Raw genomic sequence first — 21,304 nt, 5'->3', positions numbered from 1 at the left:
ATTTTCTTTGTTAGCTAGTGAATAGTACTGCATCTCAGGAACCAAAATCTACTTTGGGGCCAAGGATCAAATTAACTCAGCCTCCTCCAGTCTACCTCTCTCTCTCCCTCTATTCTCTCTCCTTGAAACACCTACAAGTTTCAATAATCATAACACTAATGGTGCTTTTTACCATTAACATGATCCTTTGTACTTTCTTCTTTAATTACTACCTTGCCACACCTTATTTTGCCAAGGTCTAAAGAAAAGTTGTCATTTTGTGCAATTGCACTGAAGAGGCATCTGAATGAAATGGTGATTTGTAACAACTAATTAAATTTTAGGATTAGTGTCACTGCCAAATGATGCGCCCCTGATGTCTGTTGCAAATGATGAGTTGTTAGCAATAAAGCTGTTTGGACTAGAGAACTTGCATGTCTAGCAGTTACTATCTTATTTGTCCACACTACTTCTTATCCCAAAGCACTGAAATTCATAAAAATACAGCTACCCACTGAGTTGTTGATATGATTCAAGCCAATGTAGACTTACACTATAATCTATTCATCACAGGGGGAATGGGAGAATCTCTTCAAGCATTTCTCTTACTCTCATTGAGTAGGACTATACCATCACCTACTCACTCCACTGGAGGAAAGATGGGCTCTAAGGTAAATACTCCAAAGTCACCTGGCAACTTGGGATCAACTCTCCTGTTTCTAGCTTGGCCTATGGATGTTCTGTTGTGATTCTCCTCAAGAACGACAAGGCATTAATGAAATTATTTATAGATCTCCCCAGCTTTATCAAAGAGAAACATCTCAGTGCATGGGCTATGATGAAATGAACAGCTTTTGTGAAGGATGAGTGCAAAGGGAACAGATAAAATGTTGACAGATGAAAAAAGCCTAGTGGCACAATACTGAAAAAGGAAGTATTGAATGAAGTGTTCCTGCCACCCACATGATAGCTGAGTAGAAGTACCACGAAAAGAAAAAAAAAGAAAAAAAAAAAAGGTAAATACATGTAACAAATTGCTCTGATACCCTGACACCTTGGCTTGGTAAACTATAGGCAATAAATCATGTTCCGAAGGAATTGAATTTCTTGCACTTGTGGTAACTATGTACTGACTATCATCATGGTAAAGCATGGGTTAAATCCAGAATTCAAAAGTTTTAGTTTGTTTGCAGCTTCTGGGATATCGTAAATGCTGCCTTTTAGCTCAGCTTCCTAGCATTTCCATTTTGTGATGACTACTGCTTTGTTGCATATCCAAGGAAGTGCTACCCAGGAAAACTCTAGAGGCAAGAGAAGGTGGAATAGTGGTCCAAAGCCATCAGAAGTCCAATGAACACTGATATATTGATGGATAGAAAATTTTACTTCTTGTTCTCAAGGCTACATTCTGTAGTGCTCACCTGGAGTGTGCACAGAACACTAAATCTGTGACAAATCAGAGAAATTATGGTGGTTGTTTTCACTCCTGTTGAAGCTCTATTTTATTTTATTCAACACATTGTTTGAAAGATGACTGTCCTGTCCTTCACGTGGCTGTTGCCTGCAGCCAAGACCATTTAGTTCTAACAAATATCCTATTTCATGCAAGAAACACCTAAAGCTTATTACCTATCACTGGTTGCATAAAATTACAGGCTGTCAGTATATTAGATGGATCCATCTGGAGAAGAAAAAAACCCCACAAATGAAACTGGGTTTAACATTCCAGATAAATGGTCTTTAAAGGTAAAAAAAAAAAATAAACCACCACAAAAAACAATGAAAAAATAGACCAAAGCTTGGTTGCTCTCTTTCTCTTCATGCAAACTAGGGAAGAGGGCAAAGAGCTATTAGATAACACAGTCAGCTTCCTAATTTCAGAATTATATTTCTCAAAGGCTTTTTCATTTGAAATAGGTCTTCCTTGCCCAAAGGGTGGTCCCTCTTCTATTATCTGTTGCAGTATTCTGACCCTTGTCTTTTAGCAGGACAAAGAGGCAGAACTGAAAAATAACAACAAACTTGTTCTGGTTGGAAGCAAAAAGTATTAAGGCTCCTGGGGAGAAAACCCTTTTCACAAACTTTACAGAAAAGTAGGGAAAACTAGGAAAAATACATTTCCTTGGGAAGGAACCCTCAGACCTACTATCATTCAAGTCAGTAGGTCTGAATGTAATGATTAATGAATACGAATACCCCTTAATATCTCTTTGGGAGCATATATAGACAATAAAATTGTCTTAAATTGTGTTTATGTGCATTTCAAGAGTCTTTTACTGAGAAAAGAAATGTAAAGGTGCTGTACAGTGGTTAACAGTCCAGCTCTGTGTGAATTTTTCTATTTACTGCTGAGAAGAAGAATGGGACGTTAGGTTAGGATTTTTGAGAATTTGAGTTAAACCATCAAGTACGTAATGTTCACTACGCAGTTCACCATAACTATTAGACTATCTAGGTACCAATGCATTAACAAAGCACTCAGTTTTGTTTCATCTAGAGGGGAAAACATGCTGCTTGTTTTGCTCTTTCCTTCAAATGGAGGTGGAGAAATCACTTTTTGACTCACAGAGTCTTGGAGATGAAGTGACTCTAAGGTGTAAAAATATAAGTCTAATTCTTATATCTATGCAAAATATGTAGTTCACACTAAATAAATGTGGTTATAAAAAAACCGAAACAAAACAAAACAAAAAACCAAAAAAAAAACCAAAAAAAACATGAAAGGTACACAGTTCCTCCATGCTGGATATGTGAAGCTGATACACATGTAAGTCATGCCCAAGTCATTTTAAGACAGGAGCTTTGGGTCAGCTCTAATGTGGGTAACAAATTGCAGATTAAGCATGAGCCTAAGAAGAGAAAGGCATTTGCAGTCCCTCTGGTAGGAGAGTAAAATAATTACTAATGAGAAAGCTTTGTAAACATACGAACATTGTAACTCCATTGCATACGATAAAGGAGCCATGGAGACCGGAGAAACCTCCCCTTCTAAACAAACGCTGTAGAAAGGGATTTTATTTATTTATGTGTTATAATTAAGCAATACTATGTCCAACTGAAAGGCAATGTGGGGTTACAGGAAAGGGATTATCCATCATCCAGGCAAATGTATCAAAACAGGAGGAGGAAGAATGTGTGGGTGTGAGTGCATGAGGTTGTACACATAGTATTTTATGCCTCTGAGAGACACCCCAGCACAATGATTGTCATCTGGGCAAGAAGTAAAGGGGTTTAAAGTAAACCCCTGGCTCTGTCCCTGACCTCCAGCATTCTCCAGGGTCCCACATAATAACAACCACTCTACCCAGAGCCATGTTGGCATTCACTGGGGGAAGCTGGTAAAGACTTCTTTGAAAGTCAGCAAATGAGAACATATTCAAAATGGCCTCTTTTTTTACCAGCTCTGCCCGCAGGTAGTTAGTGGATCAGAAAGGAAAATAAAACTGCATTTGTTAAGTAACCGCTGTTGCAGGGGTTTGTGACACCTCCACTTGGATCACTAGATCCCCACTTACCCACAACGAAAGAAGAGTGAATTAGCCTCATGAGAAGCCAAACAGCACTCCTTATTTCCTGGAGAAATGCTTTCAGTTTCATGTTAGAATTTGTAATAATTATACAGAATTGGAGCCATAACACTTCACTACCATACTGCCAGAGCTGAAGAAAAGGCACAGATGGTAGGCCTGACTGTATCATATTGAGCATCGTAGTTAGCCCAGGATAGCACACCTAAGTTGGAGGGCAGGTCACTCAAAAGCAGTCGTATGTTAGAGTGGAGAAATACCTCCTGTGCATTTCTGATGAAGATGCTGTGCCTAATCTGACAAGGTCATGACGTAAGATTTCATTTTTTCTCACCATGTGCTTTAGGAATAAGCCCCTTTCAGCAACCTGAAACATGAACAATTAATACCATTTTGATTTATTTAAAAGAGGAAACCTGGGTTGAGAGCAGCCTCTGGGAAACACAATGCAGCAAAGAACAGAGCTGGCCGAGAGAGTCTGTTGCTGGTGAGCAGGAGGACACAGTGTGGTATGCCATATAAACTGTGTTCAGTACACCATTTATTCACTAGATTTCCACACATATTATTAACAATGCTCCCAGGCAGTTCCTCTCTTTCCATCCCACAGCTGAAGAGGCCATGAGCTTTGTATCGTAACCTGGGCAAGTGGGACCTACATCAAGAGTCTGTAGTACAGCTCACTCCAAGAAATGTGTTTTACTGAGTACAATACAAATACCATTTAACTGACTGACTCTATGCTCCCTTCTTGCTTTAATAGCTAGCAAGGACCCACGAACACTGGGGAAGGGGAACAGAATTGCAAACAAATTGGAATCCATAGTCATGTGAGTATAAATTAAAAAAAGAGGTCAAAGTACAGCAGCACAGCAGACTTCCATTACAATCTACAGATAATGTTTATGCCTTGTTAGAAGCACTATGTACAGATTATAATGGCAAGAGAGCCTAAAACAAGCTCTTCTTTTCATTTCAGGACTATGACCCTGGACTGTTCAAAAGCCACTGTCAAAGTGATAGCTAGGAAAAAAAACCAAGATGCACCAGCAGAGAGCTAGAGATGCAGATTTCAAACGCAGCAGAGAATGGAAAGAACTTGTATGATTTCCTATATAAAACATTTTCTTGATTCCTTTTTTTTCCCTTCATATAAAAGATAAATTTCTGCCACTAATCCAACCCACTCAGTGGCTTAGCCACCAGCCCACTCAGTGGCTAAATTATACATAGGCTCTCCCTGTTACACTGCCCGACACAAGCAACTCTCACTGCTGGGTGCTGTGGGACAGCAGGTGAGATGTTCCTAAAATTAAGAATAGTTCAGGTTCATTTCACACCACTGAAAAGCTTCCATGATGTTACTAGTGTCATGCTAGTCTAAACTTGACATAAATTATACCATAATCAAAGTCCTGTTCATTAACTCAGTGAAAATCTCTCTTCTGATTCATTTGGATTTTGTTTTAGACAACAAGTTTATAATCCAGAAAACTCTGAAGATCCACAAATTCAACAGTGCCATAGACATAGAAAATAAGTATTTACCACTATAGTAATCTAAAAAATATATTATTAGTAGCAGCTCTCTTGTGCTCCAGTAATTAAGAAACAGACATGTCAATTTTTAAAAGCTCAAAAAAGAAGTTGTGAAAACAAACATGGATTATAGTTATAGGATACCATTTAAGAGATACAGGCACCCTGGAGAGAGATAGAGAAAGCAACAGGAATTGTCAGAGGTCTAGAAATAATAACCTATAAGAAAAGATTGAAAGGTTGTCTAGATGAGGCAATAATGAAAGGAAATATGGAAACAGCCTGCTAACATGCAGGTGGATGCTCCAAATACAAAGGGTATTATCGCTCTCCCTTGTCCATGAGATTAAGACAAGAAGTAAAGGGACTTAAAATGCAATAGAGGAGATTCAGGTAAAACATTGAAAAAAGCTTTCTAGTAGTAAAGTGTCACAGCATTCTCCAAACTATCAAGCTACAAGGTCTTTTACCAGCATACTCTTCATGCCAGTCCTTCTACTGCCTTCTCCTAGTCTCACCTCATCCAGGGCACACTCCTTCTCTTGCTTTTTCCTCTCTCTCTTCCTTGGCTTCTCCCTCTTCACTAGCTGCCCAACCCCTTACCAGAACCAGCCACAGCTGCGCCTTATCTACATCGGACAAACACCCGCCCCTGAAGCCAGCCCACAGCAGTATATTATCAATGCTAATTAACCCAGCTTCATTCCTCTACAGTAAAGCTCAGGAATCACCAAAGTTGGTACAGAATCTCCACCATGAGATGTTTTTAAGAACAAGAAGGACAAACTTGCCCCAGATAATTACAGTTTATGTCACCAGAGCAAAAGCATGGGTGATATGTGTTCTCAAGATTCCTTCTATCTCTTTCTACTGTGTTTTGAAATTCAACCTTTTCTATTCTAACAGTAGGAAATTTTTTTCCCTTTATTTATTTTGTTTGTCACATAATAAAATAAAAAGCAGTTTGCCTATTGAAAGATGGATTATTTGGATCATAATTAAGCTATAACTCCTTTAGGTCAAATATAGAAACAAATTGTTGATTTGCAAAAATTACTGAGTGCTACCTCAGTATTCCAACTCAGTTTTATTATGGGAATCCATCTTTTTAAAGATACCATTAAAAAGCCATATATATACCAGCCATATAAAGGACGGAGTAATAACCTAGAATAATTATTGAAATAAGATGCCATACCCAAAACACAATGCCAGAAAGTTCTCAAAATAGGGTTTACTATTCTGAAAGGTTTTCTTTTCAAGTGAAGGCTTGCATCAGTGTCTCTCTTTATAGATGATATTCATAAAGTATACGTACAGACCTTTCCATCACTTACATCTCAGCGCATGAGAACAGGTTTGGGCTTATCTTCTATTTAAAAGAGTTTCACCAGACATATGTAGACAAGAGAATCTTTACATATCAACTCCATGGACAAAACCTGGGTGTGAGAGAGAGTATTGAAAACATTCCCATAAACTGTTGCCTAAGTGTTTGTTGAGGGTTCTTTTTGTTTTGCTTTGTTTTTCCCCTTGTATCACATTTGCTGATACTGGTCATAACCATATGAAATAGCAGTATTCAGATCCCAAATGCTCTTGACATTTTTGCCATAAATACAAGACACAAGTTGTAAAAAAATGGAGTTAGTATTTCTTATTGGGAGACTAACCATCTTTGAACTGGGAAGTTTCAGTTTAACCCCAAAGGAACAGCCAATAATGGAGTGAAAACAATGTTACAACAATGCACTGTGTGGTCAGTCATATAATATGTGATTCAACAAATGCACTGCAAACCACCCATGGGCTACAAATGGTTCATTCGCATTAAATTATGAAAAGCTGCAAATTACAAACATGATGGAAAAAATTGGTTCATGAATGATGTATTAACCCAGATACTGGCAAAAATGATAAAACATAGTTGGGCAAGCACTACTTTTCATTTTCATATGGTATGAAACAGATTGTGAAGCTGGGTTGAAAATTGAGCTATGGAGCATTACAGGGATCAAATGGCATTAATATGTTTCCACAAATGGAGGAGAAAAGGGAATGTGGAAAAACTCTTAAAAAAAAAATACAACCAAACAAAAGCACATAACAGGATACCTTAACTGCAATTCAATAAAGTAATTTTGCAGCTAAGACAAAGTAATGACCACATTTCTGAGATTTGTAATACATAGCAGGAGCTGGGCCCAAGGGCAGTGCATACTTATTACTGGCAGTGTGTATGCTCTTTCAATACACATAAAATATTATAAAGCTTGATCTGACACAGTCAGCAGACAGTCTGCACATTATGTTGTTACAATGAGTCTAATTTCAAGAACAGCTCAGAGCCAAAAGTAAATAAATAAACTATGGAAATAAATAAAATAAGGGACTAAGTAGAACCACTAATGTTTCATAGAAAAAGGAGGAGAAAAAACAACCTGGCTGTCAGCAAGACCAGCTGGTTTCTTGCAATATCATCTTCACCTCTGAAGATTATCCCACCTACCAGAACTCAAGGACTGAAAAATGTCAACAACAGGAAATAAACAAGGAAGGGAGAAATTAAAATGCCTGTGACCATCAGGAGCTGTGGAAAGAATAACTGACACGTGATGCTTTTCTGCAAAAGGCATCGAGGTATGGGCTAGCAACTCCTGCTAATTTTGGAAGGTGGGATCCTGAATGTTTTGCATGACAGGGAACAAGGTGCTGTTGAAAACATTTGATAGTATGCAGAGCTTCCTGAAATGTGTTCCTATAGCCATCCCCAGTCGTTCAGGATCTAAGAACAAGATATTTCTCATAAAGATTAACAGGTATCTGCTCTGATCTGTATACTTCTGTAAGATGGACTCAGAATGCACTTTGGTTCTTTGTGAGCCCTCTTCCAGATGTGAAACAACAGCATGGGGTGGTGAACCTGTTTTTCAAAGGGACTGAAAGCAGTTCACACTTCTATACATTGCTAATCTTGGGTGTGTTGGTGAGTGGGATGGTCAGCTGCCTCCTCACAAGAAAAGTTACCCTCTGAAGCCTTTCACACTGTACTCTTCTGACCATTTTAAGCTGCATCTCAAACATCCAAAACAAGAAAAAGTAAAGCCAGTATTTCACTCCTCAAATATGTGCCTTCAGATTTGGAGAAGATGTCTGAACTTAGGGCATCAGACAACCTGACTGAGTGAACTGCAATAGGGCATCCAAAAACCACAAAGAAATAGCCAGTCTCTTTTACTATCCAGACAAAATGTAGCCATCAAAGAAAATCCTACTGTGTTGGTGTCAACTTTTCTGGAGGAACTGAAATATACAGAAATGAAGTGACTCAGAAGTCTCTGAAGTTTTAAACTACACTTGTTAGGCATCCATGAGTACCTTCTCCAAAACTTAAGGTTGAATTGGCTTCCCCAGGACTAAAAATCCTGGTGTGTTGCACCTTTTGCTGTGTTTCACACATTTAGGTGTTCTACAGGAGCTGAGTGCATTTTTCCTGCTCTAGGCAGAAAGAGAGTTTAAGCTTATTATTATTAGTTGCTCACTGGAGAGATTGAACCATTCTAAGCAAAAATACAGAATCTGCCAAAACTAAGCTGGGTTTGGAACTACCATTTAATCATAAAAGACTGCAAGCAAAATTTAAATCAGAGAAAAAAGGTTGAGAAAAAAACATATGAAAGAGGTGAATGAAGAAAATACCTGGGCTGGTACTAAGTGAAGTGACAGAAAATGAATGACTGATCCAATGGAGAATTTGCTATTGACCTTAGTGACAACAAATCTTGACTTCCCTGCTGTTCAACTTAACCACTTTTTAGGGAAGTACTCAGCTGGGAAAAAATATTCAGAGGTTACAAAGAGACATTGATTTCTCTCTACTCGTTCAGTCTGACTTGGGAAAGACAAATGGCAGAGGTGTTGAATGGACAAATGTAAAAGGAGCACGTAGACTGACGCATAGACCTACAATTGCTCCCCACACCAGGATATGTATCTCAGGTTTGTTACTGGCCAAGATGAAGGATGTAAGCTGAAATTCAGAAATTGTCCATCTATCAGTCATGCAGTTTTAGGACTTCAAAAAGAAAGTCACAGCAGGCAGAAGAAAATTACCTTAGGCCTTTTCAAAGTCTAAGACAGTTTTAATGCAGGTTTCAAAGCACTCTGAAAATCCCCCGTGACCCAGCAAACATGAATAGGTGGGATGTTTATAGACAGTGACTGCTGGCTGGGGATAAGACAAGCAATTGTTCCTCACCTTACATCTTGCCCTCCAAAACCTGTCGTCTCACAGTACTAGAAAGCTCTGAGCTCCATTATGCTTAAATTGCTCTATATTACTACATCCTACTGCTGTTTGAGGTGGTTTGTTATAGTTACACTCCTGCCAGGCAGGTATAAGGAAATAAATGATACATTTTGATACAAGGCTATTTTGCTGAACTGGGTGGATTAAAGAACTGGTAATAAATTTCTTTTTTCTCTTCTAGGCCACTGGTGCAAATCCAGTCCAGTTCAACAGTGACCAGAAGTTATTGCCACCTGACAACAGAACTGAATCCATGTGAAATTGATTGGCAATTCTTAGCCCAGCTCCTAATGGCTTGGTCATGAAATTACTACCACTTCTGACACAAATTGGCCCCAATGAAGCTGTATTAACACCAGCACCCAAGGACAAGTGGGGTGGAACACTCCCTCTGCTATTTATGTGCCAGGGAGAGTCAGGTCACATTTTTCATTTAAAAAGCTTGCTTTATTTTAAAAAAGGACTTTTACCAAGACTGAAACTTTTTCAAGGGAAATAAAAAATCCAACACAAAAATTGATCTTTTTATAGGAAGTGTCAAGCTGAAATGTTTTTCATTTTTTCTTAAAATGTTGTTCTGCTTTGGAATTTCAGTTTTAAAAAAGGAACGTGTTACAATGGGTGTTTAAGATGACAGCTAGGGTGGCATTTGTTTTACCTAACTTGGGACATTTATAGTGTAGGCGTCAACCTCAGAACTAGTCACCCAAGGTTTCCTTTATAGTCAATGGAGAGAAATAGATACATTTAACTTGTGATTCATCTGACCTATTTTATATATCTACTTTAAGATGAATAATGATCTTAAAATTACCCTCTCTCTCTGCAGACTATGGTATGAGACTACAGAGACTATCTCAAATGGAGATCCAGCAGAGACACCTACTAACGGTCAGATGAGTCTTCTCCCAGTTGTCTAATTCTTTATTACACACCCTTGCTTTTCAGCTTTTTAACACTGAATACCTTAGCTAATAAGATATTTTCAGTTGAAATAAAAGGAAAGCTCTATGTTGTTTCAGAATTTTAATTTGAAGATTAAACTTTTCCAAGCCAATTAAAAATTTTAAGTGGAAAACCCTATTACCTGCGTATGAAGCTGAAGATACACTAAGGGACATTTTAGTAGGTAAGAAGGATGAAAAATCATAGGTTTTCTGAATTCTGTGTCTATCATCTCATCAAACGGCTTCCTCTTACAACTATTGAAGTCAACAGAAAAGCTACAAGGCAGTTCCTAGGAATGAAGAATTCAGCTGTTTTGCTTTTCACTCAAATCTGCGATGAAGGGAAAGGGGAGGGAAGCAAGGACAGCAGAGGGGAGAGATGGGAACAAGTGGGACTGGTCATGGGAAACATGGAGTAGGTGCAGAAAGCATGAAGAAACGGATGTTGTAAAGTGTGGCTGAAAAGAATAAGAGGCATTTGTGAGAATGTCTGAAAGGAAGGCAGAGGTAAGAAAGGGCATAGAATGGGTAACAAAAGAAAAGGAGCTGTGGGTAGGCATTAACATTTTACACAAAGTTAAAAAATCCAAAATGAGGACAAGTTTTTTCTCACATTTTGAGCATCATTTCCTATGTTGTCAGGCACACATCAGACAAAAGTAAAGCAGCACTGTGGATTCTGCTCCTCCCTCTATATTCGGTGTATCCCCATTCAGGTCCAGAGCTGTTCACAAACCTCCTTTCTCTTTCTCATCTTATACTTCCACAGATCCAAACCATTTTTTTTGTAGACCTTTGGTTGCATTGGACTTTGTCCAGTTTCAGCCACACAGATGGGAATATAGCTCATTTTGTTCAGTAGAGCCAAGTATATTGATAAAAACAAATTTACATTGATTGCCTCTGAGCCTAACACACAGACTTTCTCCTCCCCTCTCCCTAACAAAGCCGTGGAGGAGATTTTTGATTTGCCAATACTCTCACAAACAAATTAGCTTGATTTTAACTCCATTATTCAGGCTAATCTCTCTTGGATTTCCTAGAATTTACACAGGAAATGGTTCATTTATTATAGATGCTGTGTACACTTAGCTTTTGTAATTCAAGGAATGTGTTAGGTGGTTTGTGGTGACATTTTTCTTTAATAACGTGGGCAGCACTGGAATGTCTTTCTCTAACTACCAGTTCACTTGGTGGATGCACATTGTTTAGATTGAGAGCAAGAAATTCTCAGGTGATTTGCAAATACAGGAGAAAGTAGCTGCTGGAAAGGTTAGGATTAAAATTGAGCTGTGCCTTTGCCTAGAAAGGAATCTGAGACTAATGATGAGGTTTCATGCAATTATCTTTTAACAGTCTTCACTTGTCTTCCTCTCCTTACCTCTTTCTTTCAGGTAGGAAGAAAAATGAAAATATGGGAAGCTGTGCAGTGGTTCAGAGTCAGACCAGCAACAAGCAGGAGTTTTAGGCATGTCTTTAACACTGATTCACCCTACAGCTTCACGCTAATGCATATCCTCTCTGCTTGGTGGAACAGGTCTCCTAAGCCATGTCAAATTAACCACACTTCTGATTCTGCATCAAAACCAGACACTGTGACCATCACGTATATTACTATGCAAATCTACTCTAAAAAGCAGTCTCAGCCCAGAGTCCTAACATCTCATTGCTTTAGAAATGGGCTAAACTTACCTTTCTTACAAGGTCAAACAGTTCAGGGAGTGGGACAAGTGAGTTCTAGACATCCCAGACAGCCTCCTACCTCCATGTTTTCCTTACTGAGCTCCAAAGAAACTGTGTAGGTATGCAATAGTTTGAGTCATTTTGCATGAAAATACAAAAAGCAAGGTAAACAAGAGATCTTGTGATACCTGTCTCCATAATTAGGCTTTAAAAACCACTAGAGTGATCCTGTCTCTCTATTAGCCACCATGGATACTGGCCACTTCCCAAAATAATGAGCCTCACCCTCATCCCTGGGAAACTATCACAGTTCTGACCCTGCAATCTCAGCTGACAGGAGGAGGTGGGAACAACTAAACAAACCAAAAACATCTTACAGAATTAATTAGTAGTTTGGAACACAATTTTCACCTAAGAATCAAACGAAGGATCCGTTTGTACATCATTGGGAAAAAACACTGATCACTGAACAGAAACCATTTTCTCTCCTGGGATCGGAACTGCCTAAATGGATGCCACATCGCCTCTAGTTAGTACCAATCACTTCTCCTCCAGCTGTGGTGATAAAAGTACGTGTGTGGGACTCTAAATGGCCCTGGTCAGCTATCTGATGGGTCTAGAAATTGGAACAGGATCTTATATGTGCTGCTTTTTATACAGCTAAATGTGTTTAATTCCTATAAACTCTTTTTTTCTCTCCTCTTTCACCCATTTTCTACACACCTTTTTTTTTTTCTCGAAGATGCATGGATTTACTTGAATACAATTGTTCTCTGCAAAACATTCTATCATGAGAAACCTTTTGAAAAAAGAAAATGGAAGTGTTCATTTTGTATGAATTGCAATTTTACTTCCAAAGGTCATTCATTCATTTACAAATCCACTCTAACCATCCAGCTAATTTCACTTTCTTTCACACTTATACCAAATCAAACTCTTACCCATAGCTACATAAAATTACTTCATTGTGATTATTAAAAAAAAAAAAAAAAAGAAAAAAAATCCACTTCTTTCATCTCCTATTATTTCTGGTGTTTCCCTCCCGCTCAGCCTCACCATAAACAGTAGCTGAGCGCCTTCTAAGCCAACACGAGTGAGTTACCTTTTCTTTGTGCACACCACACCATGTCTTTGCACTGTCTTTCGGCACTCCCCAACGCAAAGTGATTGTATGAAATCATGAGAAATCATACCTTACATCAGCTGAGGTTCTGTAACAGGGAAACTGGTGACATGCCAGCAAGAGAAGCAGCACACATCAGTGGGGAGACAACTAGAATTTGGAAGCCTGAGTTCTGCCACTAACTATGCTGTTTTAGGTACAACATGTACTAGTTTCCACATCAGTGAATTGGAATGTTTAATATTTTACTTCCTTCTTAAAATATTTTGTGATCTTACAATTCAAAGCACTGAACATAGCAAAAAAAAAAAAAAAAAAAAAAAAGTAATCTTACTCATAATGATAGTAATTTTGCACTACCATGAGTTTTACTGTTTTTTCTTTAACTGGTTAAAAACTACACATAGATAAAACTAGCTCAGGACATTTCAGCAATTAGGATGATCATCTGTACAAGAAATATTGGTATAGATTTGAAATAGAGAAAATATCAATAGACTAAGAAAGCTAGATAATGTTGGAAATTAGGTAGTATGTTAAATTCTAAGAACCCATAAAATGAATGTTTCTGAGCTTGAAAGATGGTCGATACAGAAGTGCCCTGAAGGTCAATATTGGGACCAGTGATTTTTAATGCATTACTAAGCTAGCAAAAGAAGTCAACAGAAAGTTATTGAAAATTGATAGAAGGTTATTTCAGCTAATAGCCTTCAGAGGATTCTGGAATTCCCCTGCTGTACTTAAAGTCATTGGAGATCTAGGCAGCATGATGGCAGATTAAATTAATCTTGGATAAGCAGGAAATATTGTACATTGACACAATACAAAAATCAAAGTCTTTGAAGGTATCTAAGCCCAGCAGCCAGCTGCTCTGTGGAGAAAAAAATGGAGGAGCCAGCACAAGCAGTTCAGAAGCTAGGATGAGCACAGTTAAACTTATTTAGGTTAGACACTGCATGAGGCAGATGTCTCCTGTGAACTTGAGTGCAAACAGTGTTTGGTGTCTTAAACCAGTGAGACGGGATAATCAAGAACATTTTATTTTATAAGTTTTGTACAGTATAATACACAGCTCACTGAAGCATTTCAACAAAACTGGTGGTTCAGGAATGATACTTTAAGGGCAGGGATCAGGGGCCTGGCTGGATTCAGAGGTAATGAAGATAATTTGTGCTGGAAGGGAGCTGCTTGAAATATATGTAGGGAGATTTAAAGGGAATATTTAAAGTTTTGAAGGATTCAATGAAAAATATCAACAATTGAGAGGCCAAAGAAAGAGAAATGGAGAAAAATACAAACAAGCAAACACAGAGCTTGCAGTGCAGGGGAGAACTGTGGAAATGCTACTGAAGTTAAGGAAATTAATATGGTTTGTTTTACATAAGGACTTGACAAGTCCCTAACCAATAACTACCTTTGTGGTTAGGTAGTAAAGGTAATTCTACACTTCACAATGCCAGCTAAACCAACCAATTTACCATTTGATGAGCACCAGTATTGAATGGACAAAAAGCAATTGGGGTACTTTCTGTGCTTTCTGATTTTATCCCTTCCCTCAAGCACTGTAAACTCTGTTCTCAAGAAGCTGGACCAATTGGCTATAAAAAATCCTAGCAAAAAACTTCCCTGCTTGCCCTTTCTGGAGCTATGGAAGTTGGACAGGTCTCCCAGCTACAAATGGTCTCCTATATCCAGCCTACATATTGCTTTCTGCAGTAGAGTAGCTGCCTGTCATTCTCTGTTCCACCCTTTAGTTCCCTCCTTCTAGAGGGTTTGGTTTGCCTTCTTTGACTCCATTGGAGTGTTATTTTATTCCACAGGTTGTTCACTGAACTTAAGGACACTCACCACAGAGTTATTCTTTAACATAAACAGGAAAGGGAAGAGTGAATATGAAAATATTATGCCTTTTTGCTCTAAGAGGGCAAAAAGATTGCCCTGGTACAAAAATATGCTAAAATCTGTCCACGTCAGAAATATACAGGATAAATTACCTCACTGTTCCTTTATCCTTAAGATAGCTATGGTTAAGCCATTCCTGTACTTGGCTAGGACATCTGAAAAATAAAGTCAGTACTGGGCTCCAGGATTCCTGCTCAGAAGAGTATAAAGCTAGCAGAGAAACCAATAGCACAGCAGAGTTTAAGCTCTTCAGTACTTTTTTCTGAATGGAGGTAGCCTGCTGAATCACATCCTTATATCAAACATTTAACCTATTGGCTGCCGTTATGTTATAAAATAAATGCAGATAGATGCTGGTAGGACAAGTTCCTTGAATCATCTAGGGAAAAGCTGCAATGATATTCTCTATTATGCTTCACAATAGGAGCTTCTCTTGTCTCATTTTGCTTTATTTAGTTCCTCAAATCAGAAAGACAAGGAAAAAGAAGATAAATTACCTTTTTTTTCCTCAGGTTGACTGAGCTTCAGAGAATGTCAGGTCTGGTCTCTCTTGCTTTCCTTAGGATTGGCCAGATGGCTCCTTTGAAATGAATGTGTCTAATTTTAGAACCAGAAAAGGAAAAAAAAAAAAACAAAACCAAACACAACCTAGATAGTCTAAAGCAATGTGACTTTTTCCTGAAAGCTTTGATGTGTTAAGATTCTATGGCAACATTTTTTTCTCTTTCCATTTGCTTGACTCTCTTTCAGTCTCTCTCTTTTCCCCCACAGACATGCACGTTTGTTAACAAAATTAATGAAGCACAGAGATGTATCTCATGAAAAGAGACTGCTCTGTTTGGTGCAGCTGGAATGCTCTTAGCATATAAAGGACTCACTTGCTTTATTGGTTTTCTGTGACTAACCTGAGAAAAAGGTATGTCAAAATCACTGTAATATCATATTAAACTGGACTAATCAGGCAACATGGGGCATGAATTTCAGATTACCAAGTGGGGCTGTCCGTGGAAGTGTAAGAATGGAATACTTAATTTTTTTCCTCTTATTAGAGCTGCATGCATTTTGTTTGTTTTTTAGATTAGTTGTGTTCTTGCAATATGTATGCTAATTTATAAATACTGAAGCTTATGATGTATCCAAATTATCTGCCAATTCACACTGACTTCAGTGAATCATGCAAACACAGATAACTTTCCTAAATTCTTACTCTGTAATTTTCCAAAAAAATGGTATATTCCATTTCGAAATTAATTAAAAATTTTGTCCAACCTGAAACTGAGATAGATGGACAAGCAGATAAATGGACAGAGAGGTAGACAACTAGAGATTTACAGATAGGATGAAAATAATTAGTTTATTCTCCTTGAATATGTAAGTATCTCAAGACTAAAACTAGTCACTGTAGTTTTGCTGTGTAACTCTGCTTCCTTGTGTTTAATACAGCACAAAGTGGTGTATACGAAGAAAATAATGAAGCATTTTAAAAGTAAAGAGCTGCATAATTAGAGCTAAAGAGCTGAAACTCTTGCAGACAAAGGATACAGATTTCAAGTGAGCTTGAGATAAATCTGTAACATCTTTGACCTTCTTAGCTTACTGCAAAATAGCTGGCAATGGTGCTTTGCAATTGCATGCACTGTGCTTTAGATAATTTATTGTTCAGTTTGTACAGTTCTTTGTAATAAAAAATTCAGCCTTCAAAAGGAGGTCTATTGTGTTGGATAGGTAAAAGCCTAAGAGAAAAATGGGAGGTTACACACATGACAGGAAAGTAAACCAGCTCTGCATTTGTTTGTCATGTCTGTCATCCAAAGAATAAGATCTTCACAACAAAATCTTCTAAGGTTTTCTAAATTTTTACAGTGTGAAATACTTAGCAGAGATATTAAAGCAATAAATAAAAAATACTTTATAAAAAAAATACTTAGATTGTGTCTTTTCCTCTAAACCTGGCTCATTTGGGAGCTCAAAGAAGCTCAGCAGGCGAAGAAAGGAGCTTAGGCGGTGTCTCATATTAGTGAGTTGAGTTTGTGCTATTAATTGAAACAAAACTTACTGCCTAAAGTTTCTCTGTTCTATCTTCAGTACCCTGACAAATTAATTTTCCTCAGTCCTCTTCGTTCAAACAAAGGTACATTACAATAGATGATAATTTTTCTCTATGTTACTTTGAAAGATAATGCACAAGAGGTCTAGTGGAGGATACAGCTGGAACTGATTGAGTCTTATTGGCTCTGGCCTGACTGGTGTAAAGGGGCAGCTGAAGCCTGGGCTGAAGGCCAAATTGACCATCACTGTGTCCCTGCCTTCAAGAACATCATTACCTTGCATTCCCATGTTCTTTCTTTCCTGGAGATAGAAACAAGGGTTCACATTTTTCTTTAGGTACCATAGCAAAGTTCAGCATAGCGGGTCTTTGAGGCCCTAACAATGCTGTTGACAAAGGCACACCTCAGCACCATCTATCTGCGGTGTATTTTCAATATAATCTGTTTAATGAATGACTCTTTTTGAGTAAGAAGAGAGAAGCAGCAATGCGCACTTTGCTGCTAACAGCTGTGACATTGGACAGGTAAGTAATAAGTAACAAGTAATGGTCCTGCTCCCAGGACTCTGATTTCAGTGGAAAAGACAAAGCCTTTGCTTCTACTAGTTTAATTAGTGAATTCAGTAAATGCTGTCTTTGTTTGATTGTCTCTATATAATAAAGACATACATCTTGGAATAAATATTTCTACAGAAATATCATCTAGTTATGCTTCTAGAGAGCAAGCTATTTTCAATAAACTGGAGCTGTGATGAGACTTGAGAGAATTAATATGCATAATATTACAGTGAGGCCCACTTACAAGAATGGCCTGAATTATGTATTTGTAATTCAATGTCCCAAGCTTTTTAATGTACTCTTGAGGATAATTGCAGCTGCAGTACAACTGGTGTTACATACAGTGTGCATAGAATTTTTGTTTTCCATTTTTTGCCTAGTTTTCTCCATCAGAGTTTCTTTTTATTTCAGATGCTGGCTGTGACTGTCCCAGACCTCCCCAACGTACACCTATTGCAAACTGAATTTCCCCATCCCAGTGCTTACATTTAAGAGGCACAGAAAATAACCTGAAGAAAGCTTCTTGTTGGGGAATATGGTGGGAAAACATCAACGGATAGTGATTGCCAAAGCACGAGATATTAAAGAACATAAAATCTAGCACAAGAGAGCCCAGGAGCTGAGCTGAGATGCAACAGTGTGAGGAATGGAGCCAGATCCATATCCATCACTTACACAGAGAAACCAAGGCTCTGGATTCAGCCAGAGTCCTTGTAAATACCAAAACAAGAGATGAATTCCCAAGGCTTTCAGAAGTCCTCAGTTTCTATGTTTATGTTGAGGAGCAGATTATCCAGGGAGCAGGGTAGCATAGTACAGCCCTCGGCACTGGGCTGAAACATAGCTAAGCAAATGACTGCCCTCCCCTCTGCTCTCTTCCACCTCCACAGCCTACAGCCCTGAGGAACATACACACCAGGGTTGTCTTGAAGCCTGCAAACCCAACAGGTCCTCAGAGCTTCTGGCAATACAGCTGCCAAAGACATCTGCAGAGCTCGTTTAGGAAGTCTGGTCCTTCTGTTCTTAGCAATATGCTATGACTGTGCTACAAGAAGGTATTCCTTTGTATTTTTCTCTTATACTGAATGCTATTCTAGCATTTTTCTACTGACAATATATGTGGTTGAACATGGGAGAGAATAATAAAGGAAACAGCTTTGGAAGAACAGATATTATTGACACAGCCCAGACTTTGGACAGTACACATTATTTGATGGCAGCTTTTCATCAGTTTGCCTTTCTATGAGAACAGATAGACTTGCCTGTCTCTCTCAATTAGAGACAGTGTTCTGCTCCCATTTATGCCAGTAAAATCCTCCAAAACTCAGTGAAACAACACTGGCAAAAGACCTTGGACTTAGATGATTTACTTTTATGAAGAAAAACCTGATGAAAAAGAACACAGAAAATACAGTCCTCAGGGGTAAAAAATAACAGCACTGCAGTGTTACACATCAGTGACTCTTGTCTTGGAGGTTATGGAGTGGTGGCAGTCTGTGAGACATGGACATTGGAAAGTGGTCCATGAGATGATCACAGAGGAAAAATTAAAGATAAAAAACAAAGGTGCTCTCACCCACAGTCATGCAAGTGAGCAAACAAATAAAACAGGAGGAAATAAAAGGAATAAAGGAACAAAGCTTAGCCTAGGTTGTATTTATTTGTGAATGAAAAACATTGTGAAAACACTACACTACGGAAGATGAGGTATGGATCTTCATCAGGCAGGGTAAGTACCCATGGAACTTTTTTAAAGTCTAAACTGCATTTTGATTAAAGAAAGTGATAAATATTGTTATGCAACACATTGAGAAGAATCAGCAGCACCTATGTTGTGATGAAATCCATGGTGATTACAGTTCAGGACTAAGATGTATAGCAATGGCTGATGCGGAAAAAGTGTAAGGAGACACGGAAAATATGTTAATAGAGCCAAGGTCTGATCTACTTGTGGCAGGAAATTCTGCTTTAAATACCAGGGCTGTGATTTGCTGTCAACATTATTCACACTGCTTCATTGAAAGATATGGGATTACGCGGATTAACATGTAGAGGTCTTGCCTCTTACAGTGGAAGTGATGACTGTGCTTTGGTTTGCAAGAATATGAAATGCTTTCATTCAAAAATTGGAATTTTAGCCTCTTCTCCATTGTAGCACATCATTTTCAATGAAACAATTTTCCCTTTTCATAGGGAAATACTAATTCTTGTTTTCCAGAAAAGGTTCTTTCTGAAGAATTTAAGATTTTAAAACAGGTAGTGAAAACAAACTTGTCAAATTATGTGAGATTTTGTGAACTACATAACTGAATACTCCTTTTTGTTTTAACATTTAAATGAATTCATTGTGAGCAGGACTGAATAAAAACAAGATTTTGTCCTGAATTTTATTTCACAGGCATATGTTGCACTTGTCATAATTCAGGACAGCAAAAAATTTAAAACATCCTGAAATTTGCCTTGGAACAGAGAAAATAGCTATAACAAGATGCCTCTGAGCTCAAAATTTATCCACTGTCTCCCACATCACAAGCATACTGTCTCCCACTCTTACATTGCCACGTGAGGTTATTAACCATAGGGGAAATCATTATATCAGGCCCTCCCTTTCCTATCATTATATTAATCACTCCAAGTCAGCAGCTCAAGGGTTAAGAAAGAAACTTTATCAGGGACTTTGTCAAAAGAGTTTTCTGAGAACTGTTAATTTCCAGCATGCTATTTAAAGAAAACGTCTGCTCATCAAAGGATAATCTCAGAAATCTGTGGGTTTGCAAAGTAGCAGGTACCCAGCTCTCCCTTGGCTGAAAACAGCAGAGAATTACTTTCATATCTACCTCCCACATACAGGAGTTTTTGCCTGGGTTTTTCTGCTCAGTTCCTCAATAACAAGGCATTTCAGGCCACACGTTTGAACTTCAGTGGAAGTTTCTTTTTACATTTAAAGTGAGGGATGCTAAGCCAAGTGCTAAGGCTTCCAGTAGAACTGAGACATGGGTATGTATTGTCAAATATGATGAGGGGTTGTTCTGGAGGCTTGTGCTCACTATTTCCAGGCTCAAATGTTAGTGTTTTCCATTAGTGCAGCCATGCCATCCCTTCAGTCATTCCTGTTGTCCTTCTTTGAACGATTCCTGGCTTTGATAAATACCCTTTCCAGCTGAAAGGACCAGAAGTGGACAGTTTTTCAACATGTGGGAATACAAGTCATTTAAGTTTATAAGTTATTTTATAATCCAATAAATAAACAGTAAGGTAGATTAATGATGATGTGTGAGCCAACATGGATCAGCACGGTTGTGATCACCGATCTGTGGCTGACACGTCAAAACTTATTAATGTTCTCAAATGGATGTCCTTGTCTAGTTTGAGTGGCTCTTGGTGAAGCCAAAAAACGCAGACTGATTATGTCCATTACTTGCTCTGTCAGGCCTGCAGGTTACCCCTGATTATTTTTACTTTTGATATTTAGTCCAAATCTCTGCGCTCAGCAAGTACCTGGAAAAGGCGTAGTGTTTAGCATACAGACATTTAACTAGGCATGTTTTAGGCATTCAGAAGTATAAAATTGTGTTTGCACCTCATTAATCTAATCATGTTTAGTGACCTGAGTATACTTTTACTCATCTATCTATTCTGTCTGGTTTTACCCAGATGTAGACTGAGGGTATGGTTCTGCTGTTGTTAGGT

The 21,304-nt window shown here is 38.3% G+C and overlaps 1 protein-coding gene across 5 annotated transcripts in view; it reads left to right on the top strand.

Annotated features, from left to right (window-relative positions):
- LRFN2 (leucine rich repeat and fibronectin type III domain containing 2) overlaps positions 1 to 21,304 on the top strand; it is a 258,824-nt gene that overhangs the window by 216,031 nt on the left and 21,489 nt on the right. For 4 of the 5 annotated variants that reach the window (XM_080407895.1, XM_080407894.1, XM_080407891.1 and 1 more), the window contains 2 exons: positions 4,270 to 4,336; positions 4,486 to 15,658. The gene's annotated coding sequence lies outside the window, so the exon portion shown is untranslated. Of the gene's footprint in view, positions 1 to 4,269; positions 4,337 to 4,485; positions 19,344 to 21,304 lie in introns of those variants that run through there. The other variant, XM_080407893.1, reaches the window with a different exon arrangement.

This window comes from Falco punctatus, assembly GCF_963210335.1.
Source record: "Falco punctatus genome assembly, chromosome: 12".
In the NCBI taxonomy this organism is placed as follows: domain Eukaryota; kingdom Metazoa; phylum Chordata; class Aves; order Falconiformes; family Falconidae; genus Falco; species Falco punctatus.
This window is presented reverse-complemented; position numbering and strand designations above follow the sequence as displayed.